Genomic DNA, 21,172 nt, shown 5'->3' with positions numbered 1-21,172 from the left:
AATACGACAGAAACAATGCAAGGAAAAAAACCCCTTTTTCCTTGCAAAAATGCAAAGGAAAAACAAGTTAGTGCTCTAACTTTTTTTTAAAACTAGAAGAATGTAGAAGGCATTTATAACCTGTTTATATAAATAATTACAAGAAATATAGTTATTGTAATTATTCTATTTTGCCTTATCATGATTCCATTCTCTAGAGCCTTAGCTTAACTCTATAGTTAATATACCAATATTTTCAACAAGGAAATCAGAGAAAAAAAATTAAAAGATAGGTCTAATTTTAGGATCCTCCTGGAAATCTTATTACTACCCCTATAAATTCCCAACAGAAACAAAACAAATGGGTCCAGAACTAAAACGATGTCAGCCCCAGGGAGGTACAGATGTATTATAAAGTGTAAACTTTTATTCTTAAAGCTAGGTAAATAGCATGTTAACACATAGCATAATCTAATATTAAATTTCAGATGCAACTAAAATTTACTCTTGCCCTAACAGCCCTAACATATAACCCCCAACAGACAATAGATAGTCTCATATGTGGTCATAAGAGTGGAATATTTTTCTATACCCAAACAGCATTACAAACCTTTTCTATAGATTAATGAACAAAATCAGTTTAATAAGAACAAAATTAAAAATTATAAGTAGGTCCAGGGATTTAGCTCAGCACTTAGGTGGCCTGCCTTGCAAGCGCAAGGACCCAAGTTCAATCCCCGGTACCCCCAAAAAAAAAAAAAAAATAGAAGCAAACTACAGGTAAGGGAGTGACTGTCAATTTATTTCAGAACAAAAATGTATCAAATTTCATAACAAATACTCCTCTTAAAAATGCTCTATTCAAATTAAAGCAGCATATCCTGCCTTTCCTGTTATTGCACTGTCATTTTTTTTTTTCTTTAAATAATGCCTCTGGAACACAGTCTGAAGATTTCTTCCTCTAGGTCAGAAGCAATGTAGCAATGTCAGACTGCAAGCAGTGAGCCTGCGTTCCATCCAAGAATCTCTAAGCTAGAAGAAACACATTCACAAATAAAACTTCTCAGCTCCATTTGCTTCCCCAAGTGGCTAGTGGAGCAGTCAACATAGGAAGACTAGAGGGAGGTGGCAGGTTTCCCCTGGGAAAACAAAACATATTGACTTACCTTCTCTGCATACTTGAATTTAACATAGAACCAGCTTGACTTGATCATTGTCCCACCTTCTGTACTCAGAGGAAAAGAAGGTGGGGGAAAAAATAAGAGGGAAAACCCCACAGTACAGAGCTAAAGAAAATAATGTTCTATCAACAAAGGCTTCTTTCAGATCCTGAGTTTTCCAAAGAATGGCATGTATTCAAATACAGGACTAGGAAGACAGGCAAAAAACAAAACAAAACAAACAAACAAAAACAGGAAATGCACTATTTCAAACCTGTCCTCCTTTTTCTTCCTGCACTGCTTCCCTTAGCACCTAAAACATTGTGTTGTGATACTGCTCAAGGAAACTGCACTCCCTGACTGCCTGCCAAACTGCCCATCTCTCTCTCCCTCCCTTCTGCTCCCTCTGTGTTTCTCTCTTGGCTAGATGACAAGAGAATTCCTCAAATGGACTTCAGCTGCCCTCATCAAAAATGGCATATGTCAGTGAGTAAAGCAGGAGGCAGGCCCTGGCTCGGGTCCCCTCTCAGAAGGACAGCCTCTTTTTCTCCCTTCTACCCTACTCCCTCCCAGGGGATGAATAATGAATTCCAGAGCTCCCCTCTGGACACAGTTTAACACCTGGCCAAACATTATTCTGACAAGAGCTTGGGTCTGGATAAAGGACTCTGCCGCAGCTTTAACCCCATGACCACCAAAATAAGATGAGAAGATGATCTTTATCCACACTTTCAGAAAGATTACAACACTAAAAACAATCCAGTCTCTAGGAAAATGTGAATCAGAATCCATTTTTAAATTTTGCAACTGAAACAATATCGTCCAACCTATCAGAGCCAGAGCAAGAGAAATTGCCCTTCCCTTAGCTGCTAAAACAGCTCCTAGAATCCAGCTGAAGAAGCTAACCCTTTTAAAAAATGACTGATACTTTACATTTTTTTTCAGAATTATAAGGAGAAAGCTTTACCAAAGACATTTAGGTACATGGAAAACTGTGGCTCTCAAAATACTTAAAAATATGATGGCACATATCTCCTATCTACTTCCCACATCTCTACAACCAAATTAAATATTTACAAAGAACAAAATAATTAAGATCTATCTGATTTAAAAGTAGATTCCACAGGATGCTGTAAACTATGGGGAAGGAAGATTACAAAAGAAAAGAAAAACAAATCCTTACCACTGTACAAGTTAGTCACAATTATAATCCTCCCTGTAATAATTCTGAAGCCACATTTTCCCCTAAGATCCCCAGCAGTCTAATACTATTTCTTCACAGTACCTACACAAATGCATAGTAAACTTCATATTAAGATTGACAGCCAATGTGTCAAAACTCATTCCCTGAGATTTGTTTCTATGAATCTCAGTGGATTTTAATTCAGGTTAGTAATTAAGGATACAGATCATATAGGAGGTAGAAAAGAGAGTCTATGGAATTCACACCAGAAAGAACACCTCCAATTTGTTTGAGAACCATTACTATATGTTTAATGGTCTCCTTCCATTATCTGGAATCGTACCAGCATCCAAGTATCTTTGACCAGAACACTTAATGGTCCTCTAACATAGTTTTTGACCCTGTAGACTGGCACTTCTTTTCTCCAAGAAGTCTTACTTATTCTTATCACCATGTCTGGGTTAGATGCAACTATAAAGTTCTGAAGTTGTCACTTTCTTACCATTTATTATAAATGCCATATCTGCATATTTTTATGAATTGGAGGCTTGTGGAGTAAAGTCCCTAATCAACCTTAATCACAGTTAAAGCCTAAAGCTTGACACAAGTCTGAATATAGATGATGCTTTGTTAGTGTTTGTTGGATGACTGGATGGATAAGGAGGAAAAGCTAGGTCATACAGCAAGAATAAGGATGAGACAATGCATATAAAGTACTTATAATATTTCCACTGATATATTAAACAGTTTACTATCATTGCAGCTTTAAGGAGAGTGGAGAAGAGCTTGGAAACGTCCACCAAAAGGACAAAGAAAGCAACTAGGTAAATGCACTGATAGGCAACACCTGCAAAAGCCACTACATTCTGGGATATGCCAATCTATAATGATAAGTCCAACATTTTGATTTTCCCAAATGAAACAAGAGTCTCAAGAGAGCAAACAGTTACTAAGCTCCTGGCAAAAAAAGGGCAGAAGGACAAGGACAAGGAACTGAGAGTGCTGATTAGGCAGGTGGTAAAGAGATTACACACGTCACACAAGTGGATTAATGAGAAAAGAGAAGCCAGAGGAGTTCATGGTTTCAGAGACTAGCAAGATGTCCAGTGCCAGAGGAAAATGAGGGTAGAAACAGCAAGGGTAACAGAGAGAGCACTGACCAATTGTATTTTGAAATATGCTGGCAAAACACATCATGTCTTTAGGACAGATTATGGGAGAGTAGCTGAATATCAGTCTATTTTCTTGTGAGTGTTTCCCCTGTCATAAAGCCAAATGCCAAATGCTCAAAAAGAAGAAGGAAAGTAAAATAATGCAAGATTGCAAAGTAGCTAGAACTTAGTTAAACCAACTCATTCATAGGTCTAGTGAAGACAGTACCCGGGGAGGGACTTTAGGAGTCCATGGACATTATCTAAGTGTCAACATGAGGATCCTTTTTTTCAGTTCAAAAGGCAATAATCATACTAAATCTTAGCTAACATACTAAATCTCATATCATTCAGTGATCAAAGATTCAAATCAGCATAAATTTAATCATGTGTTTTAATGAATTATTTTTTAGACATTCCTTGTATAAACACACAAAAACAGTGTAAGAACCAAGATAAGTCATGTAAAGGTACAAGATCCAATGATGAATGTAATTGGGTTATACACCTAAAATGTACCGATAAACTTAATAAAAAATAAATAAAAAAGGAAATCACATGTGACATACTTAAGTATCCTGATAAAAGCTGTGTCTCCCAGGCTGAGAACTGACCTGGATCAGACACCACAAAATTTCACTAAGATATCACAAGATCTCTCAGCTGTTCTGTATTTAGCTGGGTCTACAAGATTTTTTGGCCCCATCACACCACTTACATAGGAAGTCCTCTGCATAGATTTGTAGGACAATTAATTAGGTTACCCATTTTTCAGGTACTATAACATGACAATGGAACATTGGGAATTAGAGATGTTCTGTTTATTTTATCCCTAGATATTAAATATTTGCATAAGACATTGCTTAATGCTTAAGAGGGAAGAAAATGAAGCTAAAATTAGGAGGTAGATTACATGCTGTCATCTTAAAAGGGGGAAGAGCAAGACATGGTAGAGACACATGTAAACAATTTTGGAGACTGAAGAATCAAAGCTCCAATCTTGGCCATGCCCAGTGTGGGGTATAATTGCAAAATAGTAATTTATCTCTCTCAAATTTAATTCCACTTCTATAAAGTAAGAGTAAGCAATTCTATATGAAGATTACAATTTCTGTCATAAGTAACTTGGATCACAGCTTGCAAAGGAGTAAACAGACATAGTTTCATGGTCACAGTTGAGACTGATAAAATAAATGCAAAATCTTAAATTATATCACCATCTTCTGACCTCTGCTTAGTAGCTTTAGCCAAATGGAATCACTACTGAAACATCAGTTCTTCAACTTCTGTTCAGTAACTCCACCTGCTAGGAGAGGGGCTTAATCATCTTCTGATTAGGTTCAAAGCTTTATGAGCCATAAGGAAGGGAAGAAGAGAACTAGAGAGGATACCAGAAGTCAGCCTAGTTCCTTGGAAGGCACAGCTGGTAAAAGATGCTATGGCTTCTAAGCTTCAAAGCTGTATTTCTTCCTATAGTAATTGCTCTCTAATAAAAGTCTGAATGGTATTTTATCTTTAAAATTTCTGGAGAATTAGAAGTTCACAGAAACATACACAAAGATATAACAAAATAGCAATTGAGGCTTTTTAACAACTGTGAAATTACAAACAAGACAGGCTTCTCTGGCAACTCATTTTCATTTCCTGGCATACACTCCTCCCAACTCCCACCTGCCTTTTTTGTTTTGTTTTAAACAGACAGATTACTGTTAGAATGGGACAATCTATGTAAGAGAAATTGCTTCAGCCGCACTAAAAGAACTCTATTTCCATTGCAGCTGCACTTGGAACACAGCACTTCCTTTGGCAAAGCATCTGAATGCCTGCTAAGAGAGCCTGAAGAGGTATGATGGTGCTCAAGGACTTTCCCTTTTCTCAGAAAACAGGGCAAGCCACAGCTCTTATAAAACCTTCAGAAGGATTCATTTATCTATCAAAAGCCACAGCCATCTTCCAGCCTCCGTATGTGGTGTTTCCTCTACTGAGAATGACTGTTCTCTTTGAAAACATGCTAGTCTATATCCAAGCAAGCATACGCATTCATGCCCAACCTTGACATAAACACATGCACTCAAGTTCTTAAATCAGACCTCAACATTTTATAAAAGCCTCCCCTGACCCACAAATAAAGACTATGTAAATGAAGAGGCTCAGAAGTTTAGCTTAACAGTAAAGCTTAAAATTACTTCACTGAACTTAATGCAAACTGCTCAAGCATAAACAGAATGGTTTTCATCCTTAAGTCTGCTATTTAGTATAAAAAAAAGCCACATGCTCTTTTTTAATCATTACATTCCATGATAAGTGGAATCTTTCTTAAGCCCTTAGGGTAAATAAGAAGTACATATCAGCTGAGCATGTCAAGAATCAGAAATTATGCCTGTGTTATCTGCATCTATCCTCCTCTCTGCTCCTAAGAGGCACAGGGCTTGGCAGGAAAGCCAGGGCTCATTGCCATGAACAAACTCAAAAGGCACCAGCTCCAAGCTAAGTACTTTCCAGAGTCCTTGAGGACATCAGGCCTTTGGCCCATCTAGTATTCTCAAGGTGAATGGCCTCAACAGATGTCCTGTACAAAGACTTGAAGCTGAACACAGCACACATAAAAGTCAACTCCAGAGTTTCTTGCCTTTCAAAAGTGTCCACTCCTAGATATGAGGTTTGATGAAAATATACAGTGAATACTTAAACTTAAAAATTATTACAGTAAAAGACACACTGCCATTAAACACCTTCAAAATACTACCCTTGCTTTAAATACACTTATCCCATTGTTCTTGACACTTTTGGAGGCAGTTTTGGAAGTCCTATTTCATGACTATCTTTATAAGGTATGATAAAAAATCCCATGAATGCTGCTGCCAAGTGGCACCAAACAGAAATACAAGCTCATAAAAACTTTAGAGAATGCCCTCATTCTCCTTATTCACCAGATATGGCTCTATGTGACTTCTGGCTCCTCCCCAAAGTAAAAATGACCATGAAAAGTAAACATTTTGAATCAATTCAGGACCTTAAGGTAGCCACAAAAATGCTACTTAAGAAATGAAAGAGAACTTCCAGAATTGCTTCAGAAAGTGGCAGGAATGATGGGATAAGTATGTTCAAAGTGAGGGGAAGTGTTCTGGGGAAGATTCATGGCATTGAGTCTTTCACAATGCTTAATTCTTGAAGTAGTGCTTTTATAGAGGAGATCTTTGATATTTAGAATTCCTTGAGACTGTTCAAGGTGTTTTGTTTTGTTTTGCTTTTATTGTTGTTTTCTGTTTGTCTTCCCAAAAGCCCTCAGAAATATTGAACTCTTTAAGTTATGTGCTCAAGGGAATAAAACATGCTAAAACCAATCTTCCTCTTCTGAGAGGAATAGCTGCACCAGCCATCCAACATGCTGTCTCTGTAAGCAATAAGATAAGGATCATTCTATTTACTCAAGTCTCTGTTACAGAAATATGTCCAGTTGTATAAACTAGCTGAATAAATTGACTCTGACATTAAGGGCCGAGGACTTTTGAGCTAAGAAATCTAATAGGAAGCTATTCATATTTTCTTTGCTATAAAAGAGAAAGACAACATGTACCTAGTGTAGAAGAAACAGCAATATAGTCAGAGGAAGTTATCAAACTATACCGAAATTATAACTAAGAACTGGATCAACAGTGAAGAGATTTTCTAAAAGGCTTCTAAGATACGTACATTATAGCTAATTTCAAAATATAAAAGTAGCTAAACCGTGACACAGTTGCTTTGTGCCTTGTGTATGTGCCTTGTCTATTATAAAAGCACTCAATTTCAAGGGATCAAGGTAGTACCTTTCCCTTGATTTCAGAACTTGTTAGAGATGGAGTGAGTAACATGTATTTCACAGAAGCCAAACTACATATTTCTGATTAAGTGTTCCATCTAAAACTTCACACCAAGGGCTGGGGATTTAGCTCAGTGGTGCTTCACCTGCCTTGCAAGTGCAAGACCCTGAGTTTGATCCCTGGTACCACAAAAATAAATAAATAAATAAAACAAAACTCCACACTAATAGGATCTAGGCCTTTCCAGCGAGGTTACTAATATTTAAAAAATGTGGTGACACAGGATAAAGGATTTTATAAAAATTCAGCATCTGACACACAAAAGGAAGTGGCCAACAATTCACACTGAAAAGCCAACTTAAACATGGAGAGTACTAAGCATTAACCACTGTCCATAAGCTACACAAGAGCACACACACACACACACACACACACGCCAGGCTAAAATGACTTGGAAGTGTGGTTGTGGAGACTAATGATACACACAAGAAATGACATATTACCTACTCTTGTAAAACAGTAAATCGCAAAAGTACAAATCAATATATCACACACAGAAGTTGATCATCATCTAGAAAGCAGAAAGAGAGATTAGAGAGAGATGAGAAAAATTTCCCTGCAAAAACTCAAATATAGAAAATGATTTGGTCAAGGGAAGGAACAAGACATTCCAGGTTGACATAAAGAATTTAAAAAAGCCAAAGTAAGACAACTAAATTTTGTTCCTTCCCATGAATATACATTTCACTGGTTAGTACTGCTCAATGTTCATTTAATCCTGCATGAAATGCTTCTGCAGAAAAATAACGATTCTGAAGCTCAATAGTAAGTCTTTTTAAAAAATGTTTATATACATATTTTTGTACAACTTGACTTATATACCTACTTCCTTTATAAAGAGTTACACAGATAAATGGCAGCCAAGTTATTTTAACTGGCTGTGCAAAATGAATTCAGAATGATTATAATTACAGTTTCTGTTTTAAAATGTGGTTTTGTTCTTTAATATTCATTGACTACTAGCTTGCTTCCCACACACAACACATTATTTACCCCACAGTGGCTTGGTGCATCAATTATGATAATAGTTTATGAATAACATTCACATTATGGAAAAATGAGCCTGGTTACTTAGCTCTCCCTCTGGAAAATTGTCACAAACATATGTATCATCTGCCTCTACTTAGAATGCAGCAATTAGTAATTATAGCTTTATACACTTTTTTAAAGCAAAGAGGAAAATTAGACCTGAAATGTCATGTTTTCAAATGTTCTTAGGATGTTGCCTAAAATTATTTGAACTCTAGTTAAAAAATGAAAATGCAATTCAATAAAACAAAAATCATCACTGATAGCACACTAGATATGGAGAACTAGACAAATTACCACACAACTGATGATCAAACAATTCCTTTTTCATCTAGATCAGACTGGAGATGAATAGATCTCAGGCTGTGGGAGGCCTAAACACAGCAGTGACCAAACTCATATCCTTGTCCTGTATTCTCCTTTTCAATGAAACCATGATTTATGAAATGCCTACTATATGATAGTTCTGGGTTCTTAAGAAAATAAATGAATAAGACAAAATAATTTTCTCAAGAAGTTTATTATGGAGTAAGAGAATTAGAAACATAAATCATTAAAATTTAGTATGAAGGTACAGATTAAAAAAACTTTTAAGATACTGAAATAAAGGGGCCGGGGATTTAGCTCAGTGGTTCAGTGGCCTGTCTTGCAAGCGCAAGGACCCGAGTTCAATCCCTGGTTCCAAAAAAAAGACACTGATATAATTCAGAGAATTATTTCTCTCAGAAAAAAAGAAATGAGTGACAGTATTATGCAAGGATAGACTCCTGGATTTCAGTGATGGAATAAAACTAGCATTCATGAATCAAGGAAAAAGAACCCCAGGTCAAAATAAGGTCCAAGATCCAAAAATGTAAATGAATAGTTAAGAGGAAAAGGAGGTAAGAGACAGAGGGGAGGAGGACAAAGATCTGATAACTTGATTTTTGATGGTCATTCTGTGTGGATTAGTGGGATAAGGCAATATTGGGGAATGAACCCCAGGGCCTTTGCACTACATCCCAACTTTTTTTTTTTTTTTGGAGAAAAGCTCTCACTAGGTCACTCAGGCAGGACTCAAACTTGCTATCCTCCTGCCTCAGCCTCTCAAAGTGCTAGGATTACAGACATGCATGCACAATCATACCTATCTGCTTACATTTCTAAATGGTCCAGGTCATACACTAGTTTGCTAATTTGATCCCTAATTCGTAATAAATACTAAATTATGAAATGAGGAAAATAGAACTCTTCCAAAAACTTAGTAAGATTATTCAGCAGCAATTTGCATATTTTCTGGCACCAATTGGCTATCAAATAATTATTGCATTATTAACACTTTATTTTAACAAAGAAAATAATTATTTACAGAAATGTTAATTGGAATGACAAAAGACATTTACAAACAGATAGGCAAGAATAGAAACTTCAGTAGAAAGGATGGGGAAGATTATGAAAACTAATTTGCCTTCACAGGATCTCTTCTGAATTGTGCTATAAGACTCATTACTTGAGCATCTAGAATTTCAGAGGCAGTGGGCAAAATCTGGGACAAGTAAGTTTTCTTTGCATAAGTGAAACATGAGGACTTACACTTTAGTACAGTGCAGCTTTGGTTTATGTATCATAAAACTATCTGGAACAGACCACAGTAAAGGTCGTTCTTTATAGTGTGTACTCAAGCTTTTGCTTTCCTGAGCAAAGAGAGATAGGTTACATTAAAAAAAACAAAAACAAACAAACCAAAAAAACCCTACTTACTCTGTGTATCCTACAGATAACCTACTCTTCTAGGAATTCCTAAGAAAATATCTAATCCAATGGATTCCCAAAACCCTGGCCTGCACACCTGAGAATTTATTTAAAATGTAAATTCCCAACTCTAGACTTAGGAAATCAAAAAACCTTTGAGGTGGGACCAACAATCTGTTTAACAGGCCTTCAAGACAGGTTAGAGTTTGAGAATTCCTGACCTAGCACGTTTTCTCAGTGGGAGTGTGATTCACAGGAAACGGAGGCCCAGAGAAAGTCCTCACAACAAACTGATTTCACAGCCAAAGTCTCCAGACTGATAGTCTTTTCCTCCTCTTTTCTACACTACAGGGCTTGTACAGAGATCTAAGAAATAAATGTACCTAGCTATGTGCTATTCAACCTGCCCCTTTGCCCTAACTTGGCTCTGATAAAGGTGTTTTCCAGTAAGCAGTGCAAGCAAAGAGCCCGTGGCTTAGTATTATGCAGAAGCACCAGAAACAAGTACTGATTAATATGCAAGCACAGAGGTCCACAAATTTTTTCAGAGAGAGGCCAAACAGTATATTAGATTTATTATTTAATTATTCAACTATACTCCTTTATACCTCAGGATTAACCCTAAAAATACATTTTAAAAAAGCAGTATGGCTACTTTCCAAATGAAACTGTATTCACAAAGACAGCAGGTGGGATTTGGCCAGCTTGTATGGCATGCCGACTCCAGATGTAGAAGATGGTTAGCACAGAGTTTCATTAACAATGTGCTGAACTGATGATTAAATAAAACAGTAGGGACTACTTATTGTTGCTTACTATATTCCCCATTGTCCCCGGACCTTCACTCTTTTCTCCAAGTATCTCATCACCAGGGCTGAAAATATACACTTACTTGTGTAGGCTGTACCTACAGAAGGTGGTGAAATTCAACCAAAGTCCATTCTCCAAACAATGTGCTCCAGGACTTCATGTCTTTGCCAGGAAAAGAGTACTCATACAGTAACCATAAAGGCAATGCTAACACCCAACCATTTACCCTTGGAACCAAATTCACTCAGGAAGACTTATTCTCTAATTTGTATGTGAACACCCTTCACCTCAAACTTACTTCCTCTATCCTTCTCATTCACCTCTTCTCTCCACCAAGACCCCAAAGTACCCATTAACAGCCCAGGTTTTGGTATCTCACAGTCTAGATGATGGTACACTGTCAATTCAGATATTAAAAAATAATATTTAATGTCTGCCTTAAAGATAAAAATAAATCAAAGCATAGTTTGTTTTTGTTCCCTGTCCCAGAACACATTATCCTAAAAATTTTCTGTACTAATCTTAGAGATCTCCACTCCAGATCAGTGCTTCACTACAGGTGACCTTGACTGGAAATGTATTTAGTGAGTAATCATATTCTGGGCATGTATTAATGAAGAACAGAAAAAGGAGCTACTAGAGTGCACAGTATGTGTGGCAAGAGCATCATTTAATGAAACTCTATCAGCTCCATTATGTGTATGTATATGTAATAAGCCCAGTGTGCATGTGCATTTAAGCTTGTGCATATGTTAGTGTGTATAGTTGCATTTCTAACTGTGTGAATAGGAAAAAAAAGAGCTTGTATTTGTTTTGTGTTCGTTTGTTTTGTAGTACTAGGGATTAAATGCAGGGCGTTCACACTGAGCTACATCCCCAGCCCTCTGGAGACAGGATTTTGCTATGCTACTCAAACTGGGCTAGAACTTCTGCCTTAGCCTCACAGAGTCATCAGATTAATGTGGGTTCCATCATGCCAGACTAAAGTTTGGAAGCCATCATCCTGCTGAAAGAATCTGGATGCTGCCTGGGATATCAGCACAATTAGTATCGTCAAAATGCCAGGTCAAAGAAGGAAGAGCAGGCAAGCACAGAGCTATGGTATACTGGAAAGGAAACTGGGCTTAAATGAGACTTCCACTTGAGTGCCAAATCCACACTTTCTAACCATATCATTTAAGGAAGACTCATTCTTCAAACCTCTTCTGTTTTACCTAAGAAGAAAAGACTAATTATATTTATCTTAGGAGGGAGTAGCTGTGGGAGCTACTGAAAATCAGGAAGGTTCCCAGAGATGGCCTGGCATATAGGCAGTATTAATGTCAGATGATTTCCTCCTATATCAGAGAAACAGAAAATCTTGTCAGGAAAGCTTAAATATACAACAAAACATAAAACCAAAGATTAGCAGAAGAGGAAGCATTGTCTGGAGCAAAACCATTCTAACTGGCATTCTGTGAACAGCATCCTCGGAAAACAGAAGAGAAAAGTTTCCGTAGGTAAAGGAACACAGATGTTGAGAAATCCTGAATAGGACCCTCTTTCCAACTATTCTGGTATACGTATGCATACCACTCTTGAAACTCTGGAAAATATAAGCAAAAGAAACAAAAGAATAAAACACTACTTTTAAAAAATGGCCCTTCCTACTCTCTAGCTTCCTATGGTACAGATTTATTACTCATGAAGGTGACCTAAGCAATCTGTAAACAAATTGCAAAATACATTCACTTAGAAATCCAAGAAAAGCCCTATGATAGTACAGAAATATTACAAATCGATCTGTCTGGAAGCTTCACTTAGCTGTTCTAGCCACCTGATGGATTCTTACTGACAACTCCCAAAGCCGTTTGGTTAACCCAAAGTCTGAATCAGCTTCAGTATTTCTAAAATACTAGACACCAAGCATAAAACCATTTTTGGTACAGACCTAAGGCCACAAGTGCCACTGATGATTGGATTTGGATCATTTAATTTTTTTTTCCAAACAGCCCTATTATAGGTACATGTTCTAGACAAAGTTAGGCCACTGACCTGCTGTGTGAACTTGAGTAAGTCAAAAGCCCTCTGAGTTTCTCTTGTCCCTCTAAAAATTAATGAAGCTGTAAAAACAACAACAAAACTAGCAACTAAACTGGTCCTTTAATAGTCCTGTAATGAAAAAATAATATTACTTTTTAAAAAGTGATTTTTAGTATATACCATTATCAACTATACTCACATTATTTCATACTGACATTTGCTTAGAGTGCAGATTTTAGATATTCTTACCAAAAAAAGAAAAATGGTAACTGCATGAGGCGATGGATATGCTAATTAGCTTGATTTTGGTGAACTTGGTACTTTATATTGTATACTTATATCAACTCACCAAGTTATAGCCAATCTGGTGGTACATGCTAGTAATCCCAGTCTAGGAGGCTGAGGCAGGAGGATCACAAGTTGGAGCCCAACTGAGATAATGTTTTGCAAGTTCAAAACCAATGTGGGAAACAAGAAGACTCTAACTTAAAATATTAAATTTAAAACGGAGTGTGGATGCAGCTCAGTATGGAAGCTCTGGTTTTAAATCCTAGTACTGCAAAAATAAATGGAAAATAAAAATCATCAGATTATGCACTTAAATATATACAATTTTTATCGTATATGCAATTTTAACTGTGAACCACCTCAGTAAAATTGGGAAAAATAATTTTGATTGTTTTAGGGGGCAAACACTGCAATCTGTCATAGGCCCTGCCCTTCTCCACTACATAATTAGGGAATCCCCAGCCAAATTCATTACTACCAACAAAAGAAGGCACTGAAAAGGCTCTTAACACACCTCAAACATTCTAATGGAAATAGAGAAAATGAAGATGAAAGAATGGGTGCAGTAGCCCACATCTAACTTCAAGTTCATTGATTTTATTACGTAGTGTCTAATTGTGTTTAATAATCTGTCAATAAATCAGCAGATGCTCTGGGTTTCCTCAATTTCAGTTTCTAAAACAGCTATCAGAAGAGTTAAAAATATGACAGAGATCAATTACACAGTAGGGAGACAATGCCTCCTGAGCAGCCACAGAATGAAACATAAGTAGAAAACCCTGTGAGGTATAAGAGGAGCTTTAGAGGCAGCCTTGACTTGACCATAGGAAGTCACTAAAAGGCCCAAATAATTCCTGTGTCAGTGGGCAAGTCATTGGGAGGCACTTACTCGATCCACTCCTTAGCAACTGACAAGAAGTTAAGTGCTCAGTAAAGCTAGTGATAGAACAGAGGAGGACAAGTTGGCATTTCTACAAGAAAAATTTTATCCAAAACAAACAAAAGAAATCCATGTTTTGTTTTTGTTTTTGTTTTTGTTTTGTACCTAGGATCGAACTTGGGACCTTGAGCTTGTGAAGCAGGCACAGCACCACTGAGTTAAATCCAAAGCTTCAATGATTTATTCACAAGAAGAGTTCAAATATCTGATTGTAGTTTCCTACACAGGTTGGCTACCCTTGCAATAAATGGAAATGAACAGAAGGCTTGATGTTCCAGATGATGGAGAGTATTACAGCTGCTGAACACAACCTGTTTGCAATTTTCTACACTAGAATGAAAATGCAAACCTTCAGAGAAACAGGTCCTCAAACTTCTTTCTGACTGCTGTTAGTGGTTTCTTTAATCTTTTAAACTCTTAGTTTAATAACGCAACTGCCATCAAGAATTTATTGTTGCTATGGACAGGAAGGAAAAAAATCATATTAAACTCAGAAGCACAGATTTCTCTTCTACCACAATCTTAGCTAAAATTGAAAGGGGCATCAAATATGTCTAGTGTGCTCATTAAATTACTCTTAACTTCTACCTCACTGTTCTCTCAAGCATCATTCTTTTGGGAGATGATCTCTTAAGAGAATTCTTATCAAACAACAATTAGGTTTCATGTAAATAAAACACGTGGACATGCTTCTGGATAAAATATCACTGATTTATGAGAAGGAAGAGGAAAGGGCAGGGGATGTAGCTCCTTGGTGCTTCACCTGCCTGGCAAGTACAAGATCCTTAGTTTGATCCCTGGTACCCACCCCACAAAAAAATAAAGAAATTCAAACTATAAATGTTCTCAAACAACAGTTATTTACTTAATCTCACAAGAAAAATGAAAATTTTAATTATCATTTAATGAAATGACTCTATTTTTGCATACATATAGAAAACCCCAAAAGACTTCCTCATAAGACCTTTAGAAATCATAAAAAATTTAACGAAGTTGCAAAACGCAAAATCAACATACAAAATAATAGTATTTTTATTCATTAGTATGAAGTTGCTGAGAAAGAAATCAAGAAAGCAATCTCATTCATAATAATACAAAATAAAATGCCTAGTAATAAATTTAACCAATGAAATGAAAGACGTCTACAATAAAAGCTACAAATTAGTGATTAAAGAAATTGTAGAAGGGCCGGGGATTTAGTTCAGCGGTTCGGTGGCCTGCCTAGCAAGCGCAAGGACCCAAGTTCGATCCCCGGTACCCAAAAAACAAATGAACAACAACAAAAAAGAAATTGTAGAAGACGTAACAAATAATGGAAAGATGTCCCATGTTTATGAATAAGAAAAAATAACAGTTAAAATGTCCTATCATAGTTTGCCTAACTGTTCACTAAAGGTGACTGTATTAAGCACTTGGTCCCCAGGGTGGCCCTGAGAGGTAGTGGAACTGTTTTTTTGTTTGTTTGTTTGTTTTGTACCAGGGATCAAACTCGGGACCTTGCGCTTGGGAGGCAGGCAGCAGAATCACTGAGCTAAATCTCACACCCCAGATGGTGGAACTTTTAAGAGGTATGGCCTACTGGTAGGTCCTTAGGTCCCTGGGGGCATGCCTTTGAAGGGTACTGTAGGACTCCAGTTCTTTTTCCTTTCCTGTTTTACTTCTCCATGTGTTTCTGTCAAGATGTACTGCTTTGTCAGGGGTAGAAAGCAATGGAGCTACTCAACTATGGACCAGCAACTTCAGAACCATAAGCCAAAATGAACTTTTTCTCTTTATAAGTTAATTATCTCAGATGTTGTATTATACTAAGGTGAAGTAGACTTATACCATCGCGAAAAATGATTTATAGATTCAGTACCCCTCAAAATATCAATGGCATTCTTCACAGAAATGAAAAGAAATACTAAAATTCAATGGAAATGCAAAAGATCCTGAATAGTCAATGCAATCCTGAAAAAAACAACAAATCGAGAGGCATCACATATCTGATCTCAAGACAGCATGGTTCTCAAGACAGTGTAAAATCCAAGACAGAGACCAATGAAAAAAGATATAAATTCCAGAAATGAAAGCCCAACTGATACTCAACAAAGGCACTAAAAACATGGGTTTGAAGAAATGACAGCCGCTTCCATAAATGGTACTGGGAACACTGAATAACCATCAAGGAGAAAAATTTAAATTTGAACTCTATCTCTCACCACATACGGAAATAAACTCAAAATAAATGAAGACCAAATATAAGGCCTAAAACTCTTAAACTATTAGAAGAAAACATCAGAAAAATACTTCATGTTCTGGATATAACTAATAATTTTGTGAATGATGTATTAGGCACTTTTCTGTTGTTGAACAAAATACCAGGTACATACAACTTTCAAAAAAAGGTTTATTTTGACTAATGGTTTCAGAGGGTTTAGTTCATAGTTAGCGGTCTTTGAGGCAGAAATATCATGGTGAAAGGGCATGCTGGAGGAAAGCTGATCAATTCATGAAATTTAGGAAGCACAGAGCAGGTAAAGAGCCAAGTAAGAAGGGTCTAGAGACCATTTATAGTCCCTAAGGCCACACTCCATGACCCGCCCAGGTAATACGCTGAAGTGTGCTTCACCAATCTCCTTGGCACCTCCCAGGGCAATCAAGTTAACAATCAGGATTAAACATCACAGATAAGATCCCTAAAGTACAAACAACAAAAGTAAAAATAGACAAAGTATGATTATACTATTATAAAGCTTCTGTACAATAAGGAAACAACAGAATAAAGAAAAAACCATAATGGGAGAAAGCATATGAAAATATCTATTCATTTAACAATAGATTAATATAAAGATTATGTAAAGAACTCAGAAAACACAAAACACGTGTAGTTCAGTTTAAAAATGGGAATATGACTTTTTTAACATTTATAAATGGACCTTTTTTAAAGACACTTCAATGCCACTTGTTAGACACTTCAATATTTTACATGTTTTTCAATGTTGGAATATGATTTAAATACGTTCCTCAAAAGAAAAAACAAATATAGCGAACAACTGTATTTTAAAATTCCAGCACAATCAATCAGGGAAATGCAAATCAAAACCACAGTGAGGTATCATCTGACCCCTGTCATAGTGACTATTGTAAGAAAACAAACAATGCTGGCAAGGATGAGAAAAAAAAGGAACTCTTATATACTGCTGGTGAAAATGCAAATTAGTACAGTCATTATGAAGAACAGTACAGAGCCCCCCCCCAAAAAAAAACACAAGTAGATAGATGTTCTATATGATCCAACTATCCTACTTCTGAGTATAAATCAAAAGGAAATTAAATCAAGATATTAAAGAGATGTTATTCACAAGAGCCAAAATATGGTATCAACTGAAGTGTCTACTGATAGAGAAATGAATGAACAAAACATACTATATATGCACATTAAAAAATATGAAATGCTGTCATGTGCATCAAAAGGGATGGAAATGGAGGACACTATGTTAAATGAAACATACATTTTTCAAGAAAACGTGTAATAGGGATCTTCCAAAGCTACAATTTTGAAGATTGAAATAATAATTAAAATCCAGGGAGGCAAAACCTCTGGCCAAGGTCACAGAAGATACTGAGGTTTGTATTATGACTCTTAGGTCAAATGCAATGCATTTTTCATTAATTTTTAATGGTTATCTGTATATAGGTTTTAAATAACAGAAGTAGAAAAAAAGGTTATTCAAGAATTAATTCCACCCCTCCATAAATATCCAAACTTGCTGATACTTAGGAGGAAATCCCAGTACATTTTACAGTAAATTGCCCAAGAATTATCTGCCCTTGGAATTACATTAACATCTCAATAATGGTGAGTAAGAGCTCCCCAATTTTCTATCATTTAATTATTAGTAGCTTTTTTTTTCTATCGTTATGCCAGGAAGTATGGGGACCAAAAAATGTTCATAAAACAAAGCACAATATAAATTTGTACTTTTACACTATAAACTATGTTCAGAGTTATAACTTCCTCCCTCTGTATCTGTTCTTTTCAAGATGAAATTTGTGTTAGAGTATATAAATACAGTACTTAGACATGGCACAACTTTGCCATTCTGTGAATGGTTCCATTCCTCCCTACTCAAACACCTACATAAATCAATGTAGAGCATGCTTTGACAATATGCTTTGACACTGTCATGTGACAGTGACTGACAATAAGGTCATCAGAGAAATTATTATAAATATGCTTATACTGTTGAAGTTTGAAAGTCAAGTAAATTTATTCAGTAGGCATACCAATATGCCAAAAATCATCATAGTAATCATGGAACTTTTTGAGAATTTAACACCTTCTTTAGTATATTATTTCATGCCCCAAATCTTCCAATACAATGTACCTTTTCCTTTTCAAAAAAGAAATGTGTTGAAAAAGTTAAATATATTGTCCAGATTGTATACCTAGAAAGTAGCTACACCAGATTTTGGTTCACTTACCTAACTCCAAATCCATATTCCATGTGCTTACTTATATACTTTCAACAGAATGTAAATTAGTAAATACAATTTTGAATGTCTGATTTTTTGAGCACTGGGATGCCTACAGCTGCTCATAAAGTATGGTACACAGATCACATGCTATATTTTTAAAAATCACATAGAAATTGAAATGTAGTTCACTGTTCTATATTCACTATGGTATTATCATTGGCAATTTATAAGGGAACAATGATACAATGTGGTCTATGCAACCTGTAGAAAGCAATCAACCCCAATCATGCATTCAATTAGTGTCTTATAGGAATGGTAAGTCATGAATTGCCAGTCTGACAAATAGAGGAGCTTCATAGGTACCTAATGGTTGCAATGACTTCCCTGAAGTATCTGCAGTGCACAGCAGAAAGTACGTATCATAATTAAATCCATACATTAAGCATCCAATTCAACAACCGTCTATTTTACTATGCACCAAGCACCAACTAAAGAAAAAGAAATATGAACAAATGCCAATAAATGAACCAGAAAACCTGTTTCTGAAGAGGCCCAGAGAAGATGCAGGCGAATCCTAAGAGCAAGGCTACTACAAAATGCTACAGGGTCTTTCAAAATAACCTCAGGGAAGATTTCACAGAAAATGTGATGTTTGGCAACTTGAAAAATGGTAGCAAATTTCCTGATAACATTAGGAGCCATTAAATGTTTCCAAATAAAATAAAATCTGGGCTTAAAATACTCATCTGATAGTATCTCAAGATGAGTAGAACACTAAAGTAAACCTTTTGATATAGGTTACTGGACAAGGTGAATTACATGGTGGTTAACAGCAATCAATGCCTTTGCTCACTGCTAGCTCCATAGCTTCAGTTAAGTAATTTTAACTTTTCTATGTCTCAGGCACCTTATCTATAAAAATGTGGATGCAAGTAGCACCTACCTAAAGGGATGATTTTAAGGATTGGATAAGATAATTAATGAAAAACACATGGCACAGTAAATGAACCACCACAAGCACTCAGAATATTTTATTACATTCATGAAGCATGAGACAACAGGGAACCAATCCTTAAGCTATTTTCGCTCAACTTTACTTACACCATGTTACATACGTTACATATACACACTAGGTTATATCCATTTTCTTTATTATTTGGTTTGTGATGTAGAAACAGTAGATAAATTCAAATTACAGTAAGGTTTAGATGATACAAAGATAAGGTAAAATAAATAATAGAAGATTTTGGCTCTTCCTTTTTAAATGATACCATGAAGATTTACTGTGGTGATGAAAATTAGTTAAATTTACTTCATTTTTATATGGAAATATAGCACAGAGGAATTTAAAAGATGTTAGGATATGTGACAGGACTGATGAAGAGCCTAGCCCTTCTCAAAACAGAAAACAGAAAGCCTTGCCCTTCTTAGTCTATTTGTTTCTGTTTGTCAAAATGTTTGTATGATTAATGAAGTCTTATGGAAGAACTTCTATAAAAAGCACAAATAATAATATATAGTCAGAGTGTTTTACTGCAGTGTGCTTGCATTCGGGAGGTGTATTCGCTCTTTGCTTAATTCTAAGCTAAAATTTCTAGTATTTAGTTTCTTTGATCCATAGGCCACAGGCACAAACTCTCATGGGGATATCTGCCAACAGCTTGGATGAAATAAAAGAACATCTTTGGAACAATATCATTGAGAAAATAAGTCCGAAGGAGCTATAATTCACTTTAAGTTATCTGATATTGTTTGGTAGAGGCTAATTTTCCCTTCTTTATCCAATTATCTAATTACTTAAGGGTTAGGGATTAGTAACTGAAGCACCTGCTGGTCACTTTTAAAAGATACCATTTGCAGCATAAATACAGTCAAATGACTTTTTAAACATATTTAATTATGAAAAACTAAACCAGTTGTTTGATTTGCATGTAGATGTAGGATTTGAAAAAGAACAGAGCAAAACATGAAGCTGTAAAGCACCTTTAAAAATATAACATTTTTTAAACTGAAGTGATGAAGAAAGTGCCACTTACAAATTATGTGACATTGAGTCAGTTACTTAATCTCAGAGCTTCAGTTTCCTTATATATATAAAAAGGGGTAACAACTGCACTAAGTGCAAACTAATCCAAATATAGGGATTAGAACAGGATCTAGCACAAACGCACTGTGCAATACATGCAAGCTGTTTACAGAACAAAGCAAACAAACCTATATTATAAACTTACCTTTACACTTGATCTTAGCCAAAAGGCCGAGAAGCGATTTAAACTTACCTTTAAAATGTTGATTACCAGAAGTTTCAATTTTAACAATTTATTTCATGGCTTCATATGTAAAGTTAAGGCACTAAAATAGTATTTGCTTAGTGAGTAAGAACAACTGGGCAGATATACAATTTTATTTTTAAAATATCTTAAACAAGTAGAAATTCTGCTGAAGCCTGAACCCAAAGCCCCATATACACTAAGTTTTACTAGAAGGCTATACACAGGAGAGGGACAGGGAAAGGGAGAGGGGAAGAGGGAGAATGAGGGGGAGGAGGGGAGAGG

The 21,172-nt window shown here is 36.0% G+C and overlaps 1 protein-coding gene and 1 pseudogene across 1 annotated transcript in view; both read right to left on the bottom strand.

Moving 5' to 3' along the window:
• Positions 1 to 21,172, bottom strand: part of Auts2 (activator of transcription and developmental regulator AUTS2) — a 1,133,790-nt gene that overhangs the window by 760,244 nt on the left and 352,374 nt on the right. The gene's annotated exons all lie outside the window — the stretch shown is intronic.
• LOC117286662 lies at positions 20,740 to 20,886 on the bottom strand (annotated as a pseudogene).

Source organism: Fukomys damarensis, unplaced genomic scaffold (assembly GCF_012274545.1).
Source record: "Fukomys damarensis isolate Sample0158 unplaced genomic scaffold, DMR_v1.0_HiC HiC_scaffold_17, whole genome shotgun sequence".
In the NCBI taxonomy this organism is placed as follows: domain Eukaryota; kingdom Metazoa; phylum Chordata; class Mammalia; order Rodentia; family Bathyergidae; genus Fukomys; species Fukomys damarensis.
The sequence above is the reverse complement of the archived record's forward strand: the minus strand, read 5'-3'. Positions and strand labels throughout refer to the sequence as shown.